We start from the raw sequence: 17,747 nt of genomic DNA on the forward strand, positions 1-17,747 counted from the left end.
GCATATTCGGGAGAAAATGGTGTTGGATGTGTGTTGGTGTAACAGTCTAAAATAGGGAGGGGGAGAGGGAATGTATCTTCTTACGTATCTAAATATCAGGATGGCGTGGATCTGGCTTCAGGGATGACTGGATTTAGAAACTTAAATCCCATATGGTTATTATTTATGCCTGTTATTCCCAGTTATTCACTTTTCCCTCCTCTTTTTCTCTCCATCTCTCAACTAAGTCTCCCTCTGAATGTTGGCTTTCCTTCTGCCACAGACGAGCTTTCTCCATGTAGCAAGGAGTGTATAACAGGACACTTAAAAGTTACAGCCTGAGAGATAAGGGGAGTCTGTTTTCCAGATCCAGCCTTTAATTCTTAGGGATATGTTCTGATTGACCTGGCTTGATTCATGTGCCCACCCTTTAGCCAAATTATAAGGCATATAATTTGTCAAGCATGGGTTGTTATTTTTTGCCCACCCTTGTGTCTGTATGCAAAGTGTTTGTATCAGAAAAAGGTAGGGTAGAATTATTGCATGACAGGTGACCATCCTAGCTTGAGTCTACTCAAGATTCAAGTCCCCTACTAAGGGACTCTTTGGAGAAGGGATTCTGTGCTGATATATATTTAAGAAATTTTTTTTAAATTTTATTTTATTATGTTATATTAGTCATCATACATTACATCATTGGTTTTTGATGTAGTGTTTGTTCCATGATTCATTGTTTGCGTATAACACCCAGTGCTCCATTCAATACGTGCCCTCCTTAATACGCATCACCAGGCTAACCCATCCCCCCAACCCCCTCCCCTCTAGAACCCTCAGTTTGTTTCTCAGAGTCCATAGTCTCTCATGGTTCGTCTCCCCCTCCGATTTCCCCCCCTTCATTTTTCCCTTCCTACTATCTTTTTTTTTTCCTAACATATAATGTATTATTTGTTTCAGAGGTACAGGTCTGTGATTCATCAGTCTTACACAATTCACAGTGCTCACCATAGCACACACCCTCCCCAATGTCTATCACCCAGCCACCCCATCCCTCCCACCCCCGACCACTCCAGCAACCCTCATTTTGTTTCCTGAGATTAAGAATTCCTCATATCAGTGAGATCATATGACACTCGTCTTTCTCTGATTGATTTATTTCGCTTAGCATAATACCCTCTGTATATTTAAGAAATTTTAAAACAAGATTAATCCAGTTCCTTTCCTGCAGGACTGCTCAGAATCTTTAATATGGTAATCACATAGTGAATCTTCATGAACTGGATATGAAAAACAGCATTTATTAATCTTTGTTGTCCCTATCTATGACACTTTTATTCACAACTAAGTGTGCAGGTATTTGGAAAATATAACTCTAGAGAAACAATAGTCATAAAGTTTATATATTGTTTCCACTCATAAATGTTAAATATTGCCATCCTAGATTTCTGTCCTATGCAATCAGGTTGTGTGGCTAATAGAGCTATTCTTCCTATTTCGCATTTTCTCATTTGTCTAACAAATGTTTATTGGGTGCTTCAGCATGGTTCTAGGCACTGGGAACAGCAGTGAATAAAACAGATAATAAGTGAGTCCTCACAGAATAATATTCTAATATAGAGACTACCAAAAATTAGATACACAATGGTAGGTGATAATGACGGCTCTAAAGAGAACTAAAGCAGAGTAGGCGGAAAGAGAATAAAAGAGGAGCTGGGGGGCGCCTGGGTGGCTCAGTCGTTAAGCGTCTGCCTTCGGCTCAGGTCATGATCCCAGGGTTCTGGGATCAAGTCCCACGTTGGGCTCCCTGCTCGGCGGGAGGCCTGCTTCTCCCTCTCCCACTCCCCCTGCTTGTGTTCCTGCTCTCGCTGTCTCTCTCTCCATCAAATAAATAAATAAAATCTTTTTTTTTTAAAAAAAAGAGGAGCTGGACTGGGTGGGCTGGTCATGGGAGGCCTCTCAGAGGTGACATTGGAACACAGGCGTCCCTGCAGTGCAGGAGCTGACCACTCAAACCTCTGGAGATGGAGAATCCCAGGCCGGTACGTGCACAGGCTCTGGGATGGAAACACGCCAGCATACTTGGGGTAATGCAAGAAGGCCAAGGACCAAGGGAGTCAGGAAACATTTACTATTACCATGTCATGGGGAAAGGGTAAAAAGATGTGAGCAAACAGGTGGGAGTCTGAGCTGCTAAGCTGTGCAAGGCAAACCAAGCCAGCATCTGTGGGAAGCATTTTTGGAGATGGATGGTAGGGCAGAAGTTAAGAGACTGTGGTGGTTTAGGTAATGTGGACATAAGCTAGGGCAGTAGCAGTGGGAATAGAAAGGAGGAAATCACTCAGCCTCCTATTACCGGATTGATGTGACTACACACCCTTAGAGGGAGAGGAAGCATTGGGATGGGCGAATAGAGTTAACATCCTACATTCCAGTGCAATCACACACTGAGAAGGCAAGAAGACTGGTGCACGAAGAGCTCACCGATCAGCGGGTTACAAAAGGCTTAAGTACCCAAAGAGTGGGAAATAAGGGCACAAAGGTTAGTGTGCATTTGGTGCAGAGACTCCTGAGAACCACTGAAGGTTTTTGACCTAGAGAATGACCTGATCAGTGCAAATGTTTGAGGCACATGGATGTCTTTTGTTTTCCCCAGCTCATATCAACCCTTCTCTGTTCTATGCCCCAATCCCTCAGGACCCTGATATAAGGCAGGGAACTGAGGTACTTATTTGAACAAAGGCACTAATCATTAATAATGCCTAACTTCCAGAAGCTGCCACTTTCAACTCTCAAGCATTGGAAGGAAATTAATGACATTTCAGGTCCTGAGGCTGAACAAGATAGAGTGATACCAGGAGGCACTATAACACAGTGGTTTATAATATGAACTTGGCCTGGTTCTGGCCTTGCCTAGCTGAGTGACTATTGCAAGGCTCTCTGTGAATCAGATGCTGCATCTATAAAATGGAAATAATAGTGGGATTTAGATAAAATATTTGTATGAAAATTAAATAAAATAAGCCATGCAAAATGTTTAGAGTAGTAACCAACACTCTAAAAAAAATATGGTACTGTCCTTGTTAAGTCAACTTTTCTACTTATCCTCACTCTCCATATCCCAAATCCCCACCTACCACCGAGACAGATTATCAAATAAAAACTAAGGAAGGAAAAGCTAAATTGATCCTCATAATAATAGAAAGAGAAGGAAAAAGCCACTGGGCTTGGGGTTAGAGAAAATTGCAGGGAAGCAGGGAGCAGAGCTTGATGTTTTAGAGCTGGACTACCTAATATGGCAGCCACTAGACACATGTGGATATTTACATTTAAGTTAATTTAAATAAGGTAAAATTTAAAATTCAGTTCCTCAATCATGCTACTCATGTTTCAGTGTGCAATGACCACAGTAGCTAGTGGCTACCATATTGGGCAGCCCAGCTCTAACACATCAGATTCTATACACACACCCAATTCTCTCCAACTCTAAGTCTAGTGGCATAATAGCTCATTAATTTTTACTGAATAGTATCCCATTGTATGGTTGTATCTTAGTTTGTTTATCTATTTACCTATTGAAGGACTTCTTGGTTGCATTCAGTTTGTGTTGATTATAAAGTGGCTATCAACATTCACATGCTGGGTTTTATTTGGACATGCATTTTCTTATTAGTCAGTAAATATCTGGAAGCAATATTGTTGGAACATGTAGTAAGCCTATTTTAGCTTTGTAAGAAACTGCAGAACTCTTCCAAAGTGGCTATACTACTTTTGCATTCACCCCAATGGTGAATGAGACTTCTGTTGCTCCACATCCTTGCTAGCAATGGATGTTGTCAATTTTTTGGATTTTAGTCATTCTAATAGGTATATAGTAGTATCTCATTGTTGTTTTAATTTGCATTTCTGTAATGACAAATGACATTTAACATATTTGCCATCTTTATATTCTTTTTGGTGAAGTTCAGTTCAAATCTTTGGCTCAGTTTTTCCTTGGGTTCCTTCTTTTCTTATTGTTGAGTTTTAATATATGATCATATATTGTAGATACAAGTCCAATATTAAATATATAGTTTGAAAATATTACCTCCCAATGTGTTGCTTGTCTTTTCATTCTCTTAACAGTATCTCTTGCAGAACAGAGGTCTTTATTTTAATAAAGTCAACTCATCAATTTTTTCTTCTACACATTATGCTTTTGGCATTGTATCTAAAGGCTCATTATCAAACTCAAAGTCATGTAGATTTTCTCCTGTGTTATTCCTAAAAGATTTATAGTTTTGCCTTTTACATTTAGATTTATGATATACTTTGAGATAACTTTTGGGATATTTGTCAGAGCTGTTTCTAGGTTTGTATTTGTATATAGACATCCAGTTGTTCCCACATCATTTTTGAAAAGACTGTCTTTTCTGCATTGATTTACCTTGCATCTTTGATAAAAATCAATTGACTATATTGGTTAAGTCTTTTTTTCTTGCCTTGATATGTGTGTCTGTTCTTTTGCCAGTACCATGTTGTCTTGATTTCTATAACTTTATAGTAAATCTTAAAATCAGGTAGTGCGAGTCCTCCAACTTTGTTCTTCTTCAGTATTGTTTTTGGCTATTTTAGGTCTTTTTCTTTTCCATATAAACTTTAGAGTCAGTTTGTTCATATCTACAACATTTCTTGCTGGAATTTTGATAAAATTATGTTGAATTTAGAAGTCAATTTGGGAAGAATCACTGGCTGAATAATATGGAATCTTCCCATCCAGGAACATGGAATATCTCTCTATTTATTTATATATTCTTTGATTTCTTTCATCAGAATTTTGTAGTATTTTGCATTTAGATCCTATATTTTGTTAAATTTATACCTAAATATTTCTTTTGTGTGTGTGCAACTGTGAGTGGCATTTTTTTTTTTCAAATTCCACTTGTTCAAATAAGATACCTAGGAATGAACCTAACTGAAGAGGTAAAGGACCTGTACTCTGAAAACTATAAAACACTGATGAAAGAAATTGAAGAGGACACAAAGAAATGGAAAAACATTCCATGTTCTTGGATTGGAAGCATAATCATTGGTAAAATGTCTATACTACCCAAAGCAATCTATACATTTAATGCAATCCCTATCAAAATACCAACCACATTTTTCACAGAGCCAGAACAAACAATCCTAAAATTTTTATGGAACCACAAAAGACACCAAATTACCAAAGCAACCTTGAAAAAAAAAAAGCAAACCTGGAGGCATCACAATTCTGCACTTCCAGTTCTATTATAAAACTGTAGTGATCAAGACAGTATGGTAGTGGCACAAAAATAGGCACATAGATCAATAGAACAGAATAGAAAACCCAGAAATGAACCCACAATTATATGGACAATTAATCTTTGACAAATCAGGAAAGAATATCCAATGGGAAAAAGATAGTCTCTTCAACAAATGGTGTTGGGAAATCTGGACAGCAACATGCAGAAGAATGAAACTGGACCACCATTCAAATGGATTGAAGACCGAAATGTGAGACCTAAAGCCATAAAAATCCTAGGAGAGAATATAGGCAATAACTTCTTTTACATCAACCATAGCAACATGTTTCTAGATATGGCTCCTGAGACAAGGGAAACAAAGCCAAAAATAAACTATTGGGACTACATCAAAATAAAAAGCTTCCCCACAGAAAAGGAAACAGTCAACAAAACTAAAAGGCAACCTATGGAATAGGAGTATTTGCAAATGACGTATCTGATAAAGGGTTAGTATCCAAAATATATACAGAACTTATAAAACTCAACACCTAAAAAATGAATAATCCAATTAAAAAATGGACAGAAGATATGAATACACATTTTTCCAAAGGAGCCATACAGATCGCCAAAGACACATGAAAAGATGCTCAACATCACTTATCATCAAGGAAATGCAAATCAAACTACAATGAGATATCACCTCACACCTGTCAGAACGGCTGAAATCAAGAACATAAGAAACTACAGATGTTGGCAAGGATGTGGAGAAAGGGGAACCCCCTTACACTGTTGGTGGGAATGCAAATGGGTGCAGGCACTCCGGAAAACAGTATGGAGTTTCCTCAAAAAGTTAAAAATAGAACTAGCCTGCAATCCAGCAATTACACTACTAGGTATTTACCCAAAGAATACAAAAATACTAATTCAAAGGGATACATTCACCTGGATATTTACAGCAGCATTATCTACCAGAGCCAAATTATGGCAACAGTCCATCGACTGATGAATGGATAAAGAAGAGGTCACACACACACACACACACACACACACACACACACACAGAGGAATATTACTCAGCCATCAAAAAGAATGAAATCTTGCCATTTGCAATGACGTGGATGGAGTTAGAGGGTATTATGCTAAGTGAAATAAGTCAGTCAGAGAAAGACAAATATCATATGATTTCACTCATATGTGGAATTTAAGAAACAAAAGAAGCAAAGGGGGAAAAAGTAGAGAAAGGCATACCAAGAAACAGATTCTTTTTTTTTTTTTTTTAAAGATTTTTTTTATTTGACAGAGAGAAAGACAGCCAGAGAGGGAACACAAGCAGGGGGAGTGGGAGAGGGAGAAGCAGGCTTCCCGCTGAGCAGGGAGCCCGATGCGGGGCTCGATCCCAGGACCCTGGGATCATGACCTGAGTCGAAGGCAGACGCTTAACGACTGAGCCACCCAGGCGCCCCAAGAAACAGATTCTTAACCTAGAGAACAAACTGATGCTTACTAGAAGGGAGGTGGGTGGGGAGATGGGTTATATAGGTGATAGGGATTAAGGAGTGCACTTGTTGTGATGAACATCAGGTTATGTATGGAATTGTTGAATCAGTATATTGTATACCTGAAACTAATATTACACTGAATGGTAACTAACTGGAATTTAAATAAAAAACAAATTCCAGTTGTTCATTGCAGGTATATACAGCAGTTAACCTTGTATCTTGACCTTTTATACTGCAACTCGCTTATTAGTTCCATTAATTTTTTGTTTATTCTTTCAGATTTTCTAACTACATGATCATGTCATCTGCAAATAAAGCCAGTTTTATTTCTTCCTTTCCAGTTTGTATACATTTTATTTCTTTTTCTTTTCTTATAGAACTAGGTAGGACTTCCAGTATGATGTTGAATAGGAGCAGTAAAAAACTGTCTTGTTCCCAGTTTTAAAGGGAAATTGTCCAGTCTCTCAACATTAAGTATGACTGATGTTAGCTGTAGCATTTTTGTAGACATTCTTGATTAAGTTGAGGAAGTTCCTCTCTATTCCTAGTTTTCTGAGACTTGATGTTCGATTTTATAAAATGTTTTTTTCAGCATCAATTAATATGATCATATGGTCTTTCTTCTTCAGCCTGTTGATGTGGTGGCTTAGATTGATTGACTTTTAAATGTTGAACCGGACTTGCATATCTGGAATAAATCCGATCTGATCATGATGTATAATTTTTATAATTTGTATAAAAAAAAAAACATGTGTTTGTGTTTATACATATATATTTGATTTGCTAATATTTTATCAAGGGTTTTTGCATCTATGTTCATGATAGATACTGGCCTGTACTTTTCCTTTCTTGGTTAATGTCTTTATCTAGTTTTGATATAAGGGCAGTGCCCAACTCAAGAATATTTCAGACTTTTGAAATATTCCCTCTGCTTGTATTTTCTGAAAGAGATTATAAATAATAGATATAATTTCTACCTTAAATGTTTGCTTGAATTAATCAGTGAATTCATTGGAGGTCTAGCTTTCTGTTTTTTTAAAAGGCTGTTAATTATTGATTCAAGTTTTTAAATGGATATAGGGCTATTGCGGTTATCTATTTATCCATGTGCATTTTGGTAGTTTGTGTCTTTCAAGAAATTGGTCTGTCTCATCTAAGTTAACAAATTTGTGCCTATAGACCTGTTCATAACATTCCTTTATTATCTTTTAAATGTCCAAGGAGTCAATTGGAATGAATCTTTTTTCATCTCTAATGTCATAATTTGTGTCTTCTCTCCTTTTTTTCTTGGTTAGCCTGGCTAGAGGTTTATCAATTTTATTGATTTTTTTTCAGAGAATTAGCTTTTGATTTCATGGATTTCCTTCATTGCTTTATGTTTCACTCTTATTGATTTTTGCTCTGATTTTTATTATTTCTTTTCTCAGGCTTGCTTTAGATTTAAACTGCACTTCCTTCTCTAGCTTTCTATTGCAGAATTTTAGGTTATAAATGTTAGAGTCCTCTTCTAATATGTGCATTTAATGCTATAAATTTCCTTCTAAAAACTATTTTCATTGTATCTCACATATTTTGATAAGTTGTATTTTTATTTTCATTTAGCCCAAAATATTTTTATAAATTTCTCTTGAGGCTTCTTTGAACTATGGTTGACTTAAAAGTGTGTTAATTTTCAGATATTTGGGAATTTTTTTCAAATATCTTCCCGTGTGTTGTTTTCTAGTTTAATTCTATTGTTGTCTGAGGACATATTCTGTATAAATTCTATTGTTTTAAATTTGTGAAGGTGTGTTTTATGCCCCAGGATGTGGTTTATCTTGGTGAATGCTCCATGTGAATGTGAGAAGGACGTACATTCTGCTGTTGTTGGATGGATTATTCTATAAATATCAATTAGATCAAGTTGATTGATAGTGCTGTTCAAATGACTACATCCTCATGATTTTCTGCCTGCTTGATCTGTCACTTACTGACAGAGGGATGTTGAAGTGTCCAACTGTAATGGTGGATTTGTCTGTTTTCCTCACAGTTGTCTTAGTTTTTGCCTCATATATTTTAATACTCTCTTCATAGGTGCATATTCATTTAAAATTGCCATGTCTTTTTGGAGAACTGTCCCTTTTATAAATATGTAATGCCCCTCTTTATCCCTGATAATCATTCTTGCTTTCAAGTCTGCCTTGTCTGAAATTAACTTAGCCACTCCTGCTTTCTTTTGATTAATATTAGTTTGGTACATCTTTTGCCATCCCTTTTCTTTTCATTTTCTTTTTTTAAAAGATTTTATTAACTTATTTGACACAGAGAGCTAGAGAGCACAAGCAGGGGGGAGTGGCAGAGAGAGATAAGGAAGCAGGCTTCCTGCTTAGCAGGGAGCCCAAATCAGGGCTAGATCCCAGGATCCCGGGATCATGACCTGAGCCAAAGGCAGACACTTAACCAACTGAGCCACCCAGGCACCCCTATTTTGCCATCCCTTTTCTTTTAACTTGAATCTATAAAGACTCAAAAGATCAAGGTTCTAGCCAATTTGGTTTCTAGTGAGGGTTCTCTTTCTATTTTGCAGATGGCCATCTTCTCTGTATGTCCTCACATGGCCTTTCCTTGGTGCATACAGATGGAGGGGGTGGGGAAGGACAGATCTCTTCTTATAGGACACGAATCCTACTAGATCAAGGGCCCATGCTTATGACCTCATTTAACCATAATTACTTCCTTAGAGGCCCCATCTACAAATATAGCCATGCTAAGAGTTAAGGCTTCAACATATGAATTCTGGGGAAACACATTCATTCCATAACAAATACTTTAAGTATTTCATTCCACTCAGCTAGAGAGGGCTGAGTGAAATGCTCTTATCACAACTAAGATAGCTGAGGTAAGACTCTGACAAAGTCTTTTCCCCTGGACAGCAGGCCTTTGTTATGTAGAAGGCTCTGGACAAATTTCACAATAATTATTCTTCCTCTACCTCTATGAGCTCCTGTTGTAATAATGAGAATGTTGACTCCCAAGTTCTTTACATATCTAAGCTGAAGCCAGAAGGGATGGTATAGATTTAAATGAAATCCCCATAGCTACTACAGAGCTGGGACAAGTTTCATAGCATAGAAGAGATACCTCAGATTCCCATCTCTTCTGCAGCCTCTATCCACTTTGAAATAAACAACTGGAAGCTGTAATAACTATCTCATCCATCCTTTTGGGCTCATGTTCACAGGCAGCTATTTGGGAAAGGGACCCTATTACCTTTCCTTTCTACTATGAAGGTTGTAACCCTGAGGTTACAGAGATAATTAGTTTATGTGGGTCCTCAGCGAACAGCTTCTGTGACTCATTTTCTATTCCCTATACTTCCCCACACAGAAGATTGGGTGAATTTATGTTTATATGATGTTCTCAGACTCTCCTGTTGTTTAACAAGGCAGTTAGCCCCAAGCAGTGTTCTCTTTCCCTCCAAATGGATTCTGGAAAAACCTTGGCCTTGACTCTGACAGTGATAGGCACCTAATTCAAAACAGTTCTGGATTTTTCTTGTGCTTGGTGGCTGTTTTTATGGAGCAGAAATACATTTTGAGGCCTGCCTTTCATTAGCTTGTTCTTCACATATTCAAAAGTTACAAGGTCATTACCACAGAAGGTACAATCACATACAGTCACCTCATCTATAAAAGCAGTCTCCATGGAACATAGGCGTGTGGGGTTTGATGTGTGTATTAGCTGAGGAGGGGCATTTGTTACTTACAAAAAGCCACAGGGATCACATAACAGAGCATAGACATAAAATCCAGACTCTCTGTGCTCTATATAAAATGGAAAGAAAGCCACGAGAGAAAAATAGGATCCATCACTTATGTTCCACACTAAGTTGTCTGGGTGGTTTATGATCATTCATTAGTTATTCTTCACAGCGCCCTTTAGGAGAAAAAGGATTGGGTTCATTCAGAGGAAGCAGTATAAACTTTGAATCAGGCATTGTAGTCTTTTTGTATCTTTCCATCCCACCCTGCAAAAATCCCTGGATAGATGAAATCCTTAGATGGTGAGAGAACTCAGATTGAAAGAAAGATAGGAATTTTCTGCTCACAACTTGCATCTGATAATAGGAATTCTCCTTCAGAGGAATAAAGAAAATGCATCTGATAATGGCCCATTGGACTTGAGGATGTCTTTATTCAGGTGTCAACAATTATGCTTCCAGATTTGGGCTCTGACAATTCTTTTCAGAGCCATATTGTTCCTGGCTTGTTTACAGTTGTCCCCAGTGTATAAATTCTCTCTATGGACTCAGTTGAAAAAAATTGTCAAGGAGCGGAAAAGTCAAGAATTGGACAATTATTTGGTTCATGGGAATATTGTAGGACATCTGGATCATTCATGTGGAGTTTTTGCCTAAGCTACTTTAGAAAATTGCTTTGACTCTCCATTTTCCTTTTCCTGGTAAAACATCATCCTGATACCTGTGAAAAAGAGACTTGTGCTGTGTGTCTGTGAGAGGTGCAAAATGTGCTCTGTTCTGAAGACCAACCTCAGAGGTAGCCATTTCAGGGAACTATGCTGCCTATTTCCAAATTAGGTCAGATCTGAAGAACCAGTAAATAACAGCTTCTTGGAAGAGGGCCAAGGGCAGAGCAAACTCTAGAGCTCTGGATTGAATCAAGGGCTTTATGAGTTGGGTTTGGAATTTTTTAGGAGAGCAAAGTCCTGCTCATTTGAGGAACCACCCTCCCCACAGTTTGCTGTGGGCCTTTGAAATTTTCTCTTAACACCTCAGCCAGTCAATTCATGCCTCCTGAGCAAAACACACAGCCCTGGGAAGGAGAGGCCTCAGCTTTTGTGTGGAGCCACAATTCATTCAAAGCACCAAGTCATTTCCTAGTTTTGCCAATTATTTCTTATGTGTTGGAGTTATTTATTGCTTTTAAAGCTCTGTTTCCTGGTTTTTTAATTTTTTTAAGTTTTTATTTAAATTCCAGTTAGTTAACATTCAGTGTAAAATTAGTTTCAGGTATACAATTTAGTGATTCAACACTTACATACATCACCCAGTGCTCATCAGGATAAGTGCACTCCTTAATCCCCATCACCTATTTCACCTATCCCCTCACCCACCTTCCCTCTGGTAACCTTCAGTTTGTTCTCTATAGTTCAGTCTGTTTCTTAGTTTGTCTCTTTCTTTTTTTCCCCTATGACTGTTTGTTTTGTTCTTAAATTCCACAAATGAGTGAAATCATAAGGAATTTGTCTTTCTCTAACTGACTTATTTCCCTTAGCATAATGTACTCTAGCTCCATCCACATTGTTGCAAATGGCAAGATTTCATTCTTTTTGATGGCTGAATAATATTCCATTGTGTGTGTGTGTGTGTGTGTGTGTGTGTGTGTGTACACATACACTACCTCTTGTTTATCAATTCATCAGTTGATGGACATTTGGACTCTTTCCGTAATAAGGCTATTGTTGATAATGCTGCTATAAATATTGGGGTTCATGTATCCCTTTGAATCTATATTTTTATATTCTTTGGGTAAATACCTAGCAGTACAATTGCTGGATTGCAGGCTAGTTCTATCTTTAACTTTTTGAGGAAACTCTATATTGTTTTCCAGAGTGCCTGCACCCATTTTCATTCCCACCAACAGTGTAAGAGGGTTCCCCTTTCTCCACATCCTCACCGTCTGTTGTTTCTTGTGTTCTTGATTTTACTCATTCTGACATGTGTGAGGTGATACCTCATTGTAGTTTTGATTTGTATTTCCTTGATGATGAGTGATGTTGAGCATCTTTTCATGTGTCTTTTGGCCATCTGTATGTCTTCTTTAGAAAAATGTCTATTCATGTCTTCTGCCTATTTTTTAATTGGATGTTTGTTTTTTGGGTGTTGACATTGGCTATAGCAATTTCTTACTAGATATGTCTCCTGAGGCAAGGGAAACAAAGGCAAAAATAAACTATTGAGACTTCATCAAAATAAAAATCTTCTGCACAGCAAATGAAACAATCAATAAAACTAAAAAGCAAACTACGGAATGGGAGAAGATATTTAAAAATGATATATCTGATAAAGGGTTAGTATCCAAAATATGTAAAGAACTTATAAAACTTATGGGGTTTTTTTTAGTTGGAATAATAATAGTCCAATAATAATAATGATATTGTGGAGAGTTGTAAAATTTAAATGAGATGGTGAAGCAGTGTTTTTCCTGGTGCATAATAAGTGCTCAGTAAATATTTAATGCAATCACAATTCCATGATTGTTGTCAGAATTATAGTTGCCATCTTACTTAGATGAACTGCCTTGTGAAAATATTGGATGCATTATGCTAGTTTGGGTGTACCTAGTTATTTCAAATCCAGAACAAAATTGAGAAGTTGGCATTTTGGTTACCTTTCCTCCCTCCTTTACTGAAGATCTTTCTCTTTTACCCTCTGTCTCTCTCAAAAAGGAGAGTAACCCTGATAAGTTGTCCATAACTTATTGTAAATTACTTTAAGTAAAAATCCTCCTGAGCATTTTTGAATTTGGAAAGAAAAAGCTGATTTTTAAAGAGGCCCTTCCCCAACCTCTCTTGCTTCCTCCAACTCTCTCCCTCCTTCCCCCAAACACACACTGTCCAGGAGACAGGTTTGAAGTGAAATTTTTGTTGAAGTTCCATAGACTCATAAATTTCTATAACCTTGAAATAAGTTTAAATAAAACCACATTCCTACCAAAATTATCCTTTATCAACACTATGCCTATTAAAAAGAACAAGAAAAATGTTGGCTAAACACTATATATTAAACATAAGCACAGTTTTGGAATTCAGCTTTTTTATGGAAACTGATTTATCTTTGCGCTTGTGTACCTCTTTGACCTTGTCAACATTGAAAATAAAATAGCCAGTTTATGAGCAAAATTAGTTTATTTGAGAATAACTAGATAGCAGAAGAACTGCAATTCAAGACATGCAAACTATGGCAAAGCATAGGTAAATCCAGGGAACAGAGGAGAAGAATATTACTTTATAGAGGAAAGAAGGCAATTAGGAGGAGCTATTTGAAACAAAAGTCCATCGGAGGAGAGCAAGAGTTCAGATTTGTAACAACTTTTCATTAGCTAAGTTGCAGTGATTCTCATTGTCTTGGTTATTGATGGGCAAGGAGAAAATCTTCCTTCCTCCTGTTAGGTTATGTAAAATAAGCTTCCATGTGGGGTACCTATGAGAGTTCCCCCTTCAGGACTTCCCAACTCCATTTTAACTGACAGTTTTCCTTTATTCATTTTTACAACCTTTAAAGTCTTAAATGTTAGAGACACTCAAAGGCAATTACCATGCCGACATTATCTAAAAAAGCAAAATTTATGGAAGTAAAATTATCCCACAATTGAATTAACATTGGATGACAAAACAAGGATTATACTAGAAGATGTGTATGCTCTATTGAGACTTTGAAAATATTGTTTTGATGATTTGAAAAGAAAAGAACGCTTTGGAAGTTGTTCCTAATTAGACAGACATTTGTCTAATTTAATTTATAGCTGATGGATTTTAAATGGCCCTAAAGCTTCTTCAAATTGGGGAAAGTTTCTGTTTTGTTGCTAAGATACATACATCTTTACAAAGCCATGTGCTAAATAAACATAGGCCTCTCTCGAAGATGTCAGAAGTGGTTGCTGAAATTTAAAATATATTTCTGGACACTTTTCAATGTGAGAATATCTAAATTTTTAGATTAAAGATAAGTATTTTCTGATACAGTTCCCTCTATAAATATATTGCTTACTATACTGATATCATCCATCCTGAATTACAAATTAGTTCATTCAAATCATTTATTCCTCCATGAAGTTGAGATCCTTACAACAAGAAATGTATTGTTCTATTGAGCTGTTGCCCCAGTTCACTGCTCTTTTGGGCATTGAGGACTCACTGACAAACTCCTGCTTTGGCCCTTAGTGGGATTAAGTTCCAGCTTTGTTGATGAGTAAAATACCCTCTCAGACACTTGAGGCAAAGTCTCCTTTCAATGCTGAGAAAGATGACAAACCAAATTCTTTTCCTTAAAACATAAGGGAGAGTATAGTAGATTAAACACAATGTAATATGGCTCAAAATGAGGATGGTCCATCCGTCACTCTTCCTTTATTAAATTTGTCCACAGGATGCCCCAGGATTTAGGGTGTCTGTGTATGGAAACATGGTTGAAGCAAAGATCTATGATTTAAGTTACCTTAGTTTTTATGACTTGCCTACACAAGGCGGATTTTGAAGTCACTTGTTTGGTGGCATCTTGAACAGCATCAATACCATGGAAGAGTCTATTATTGGTTATCAATTATTGGTTACTGGTTATTGGCTTGTCTAACAGGTGGGAAAGAGTCACGAACATGTAGAAAAGGTGAGTGTAACTATCTATTCCCTTCCCATCTGGTGTGCTAAAATATGAGCCCTGAATGCCTGATTGCAGGCATGCTAAGAAAGTGACAATGTTTGCCCTTTCATACAACCTCAAGTAGCCTCATCCATCTGCCCTATGTGCTGTATTTAAAATGATGATTTTTGATGTATCCCATGATGTGAAAATGTTAGGGAGGATTGCTCTCAATCAGTGGTTCTCAACATTTAGCATACATCAAAATCACTTGGAGGGCTTAATAAAACAGATTTCTGCTGTTCTCTCAGAGGTTCAGATTCAGTAACTCAGGGGCCTAAGAATTTGCATTTCTAATAAGAGTCCAAGTGGTGCTGTTGCTGCTGGTCTAGTAATGTGTTTTGAGAACCACTACTCCAGGTGTTCTTGGAAACAAACAAAAAATCCAGTGGAATGAAAGAAACAGGAGTGTCAAAGAATCTCCGTCATGCCTTGCCTTATCTTGGATTGTAGCTGGATATGAAATGAGAGGTTGCTCTTAAGTGATTTTTTTCAAATCTCCAATTCTGTGAATCTTGTGCAGTTTGTGATATCTCTGATTCCTGTATTTCTCCATCAATGTTTCAGTATCCTTTATTTTGGAAATCTATTTTCCATTCTTAAAGACACAGCTTAGGACTCATTCTGACTCAAGTGCATATTACGCCACTCATCATTTTTCAAAATTGAATCCATTTAAACTCAAATCTTCTGCAACCTTAGGTAGGCTGACCCATCATCCCGGTTTGCCCAGGACTTTCATTGCTACAGTTAGGAAAGTCCTGGGCAGACCAGGATGAGTTGGCCACCTTCCTTAGCAGTCTGACCAAATTTTGGTCAGCTCTAAACATAATGAGAATGTGCCTTTGTCATCTGAATCACTTATGTAATACCCCTATTAGGAATGTACCATATTCTCTTTATTCTCTAGATACAATTTAATAAATAAATGTAACGAACATCCTTTTCTCTAACATATCTTACCATTATATTGTCTTCATATTAAAAAAAATTTATTATCTATTGCCTTTGCCAGATCATTAGAATCATTCAAGAAGGAAAATGGCTTTTATGCTGCGTATCTCCTGTGTATCTGGGGGGAAGAAGATCTCTGACTTTATACAATTTTCTAAAAGACAGATTTGAAACACTAAATTAACCCTGACCTATAGCCAAAATTGGCTCTTAAAACTCACATGTTTGGGAGTAAACAAAACCATCTATTTCTGAAGGCTTTCCATCTCATCTCTCTTCTGGGAGATTAATTCCATGAACTTTGCTAAAATAGTATGATTTGCCAGCAGCAGGAAAAGTATAACAAATTAATTATAGATGTATGTTAAATTACTTTCATTACCATCTCTGGTTTAGGGATAGGCTCACGTGACTGGAATGACTGATCAAAGAGTCTTTCGATCCGTCCCCATAGCAAGAGCTACTTTTGTTCTGCTTGTAATGCAGTTCTCAGATAAGGGAAGAAGCCAAGCTCTGATTTGAAGAGGAAGGAATATGGCTGGTTCAGTGTGAGGTATTCAAGTATACAGTAGCTATAACCTTGATTGTCTTGGGTTCCACTGGCCTCAGGTTTCAGAGGTCACATAGACTAAGACTTCTGCCAACTTCAACCCCTCAGTTTTCAGCCCTCAATTCTCACTTTGAAGTTTGTGGAGGGCCTTCGGATTTCTCACATTTCTCACAAGCTGCTCCCCGGCTCTACTGCCAAGCCCTCCTGGTTGTTCCTACTAGCTGGTATTTGGTCTGGGTCTCGGGGTTTCGTGTTACTTCCTAACCAAAGAAACTTTAGCTCTTTACAGTGAAGCTAAGGCTAGAATTCATGGGAGATATGGAATCTTACCTTAGCCACTGTGTGAGACCCCAAGCAACTTAATATACTTCAACCTCAGTTTTCAGAGGATGAATAAACAAATTGACAATGGCCAGATCATATCTAAAAATAGAACCCCAATCCACAATCCGCAGCAACCAGTCTGGGTAGCCAAACCACAATTTCTAGAGCAATCAGCCCAGAACAATCAGTACTTAATCAATTACTGATAGCTTCTTTAATATGTGTGCCTGTTTCCAACTTAGGGTCAGAAAGAGAAATCCCCTACACCAATCCCATAAGATGCCCTGCTTCTTATGGGCTGCTCTACTCAGCCCTTCTCCAGTTTCCCTATGCCAATAGCCTCCAACCAGTGCACACTGGAAGCCTTCCCTTTATCCACTTCAAAGCTTTCCACGCCTGCCTTCCAGTATCTGCTAAATGCAAGTGATGGTGGCTGACTCCTTTGTATAGCAACCTCTGAATAAATAGTATTTGCTTTTTCTCACGTCTTTCTTCTATAAAGGAGGGGTTTGGAAGGGAAAAAAAAGAGCCAGAAGGGGTCTAGGGATCATTAGCAGAGCACCTGTTAACACTCAGAGAGCTAGACAGGTTAATTGCCATCTCTTAAGAAGCTTGGAGGTTGGGGCGCCTGGGTGGCTCAGTCGTTAAGCGTCTGCCTTTGGCTCAGGTCATGGTCCCAGGGTCCTAGGATCGAGCCCCGCATCAGGCTCCCTGCTCCGCGGGAAGCCTGCTTCTCCCTCTCCCACTCCCCCTGCTTGTGTTCCCTCTCTCGCTGTCTCTCTCTCTGT

This window comes from Halichoerus grypus, chromosome 1, assembly GCF_964656455.1.
Source record: "Halichoerus grypus chromosome 1, mHalGry1.hap1.1, whole genome shotgun sequence".
NCBI classification, from domain to species: Eukaryota; Metazoa; Chordata; class Mammalia; order Carnivora; family Phocidae; genus Halichoerus; species Halichoerus grypus.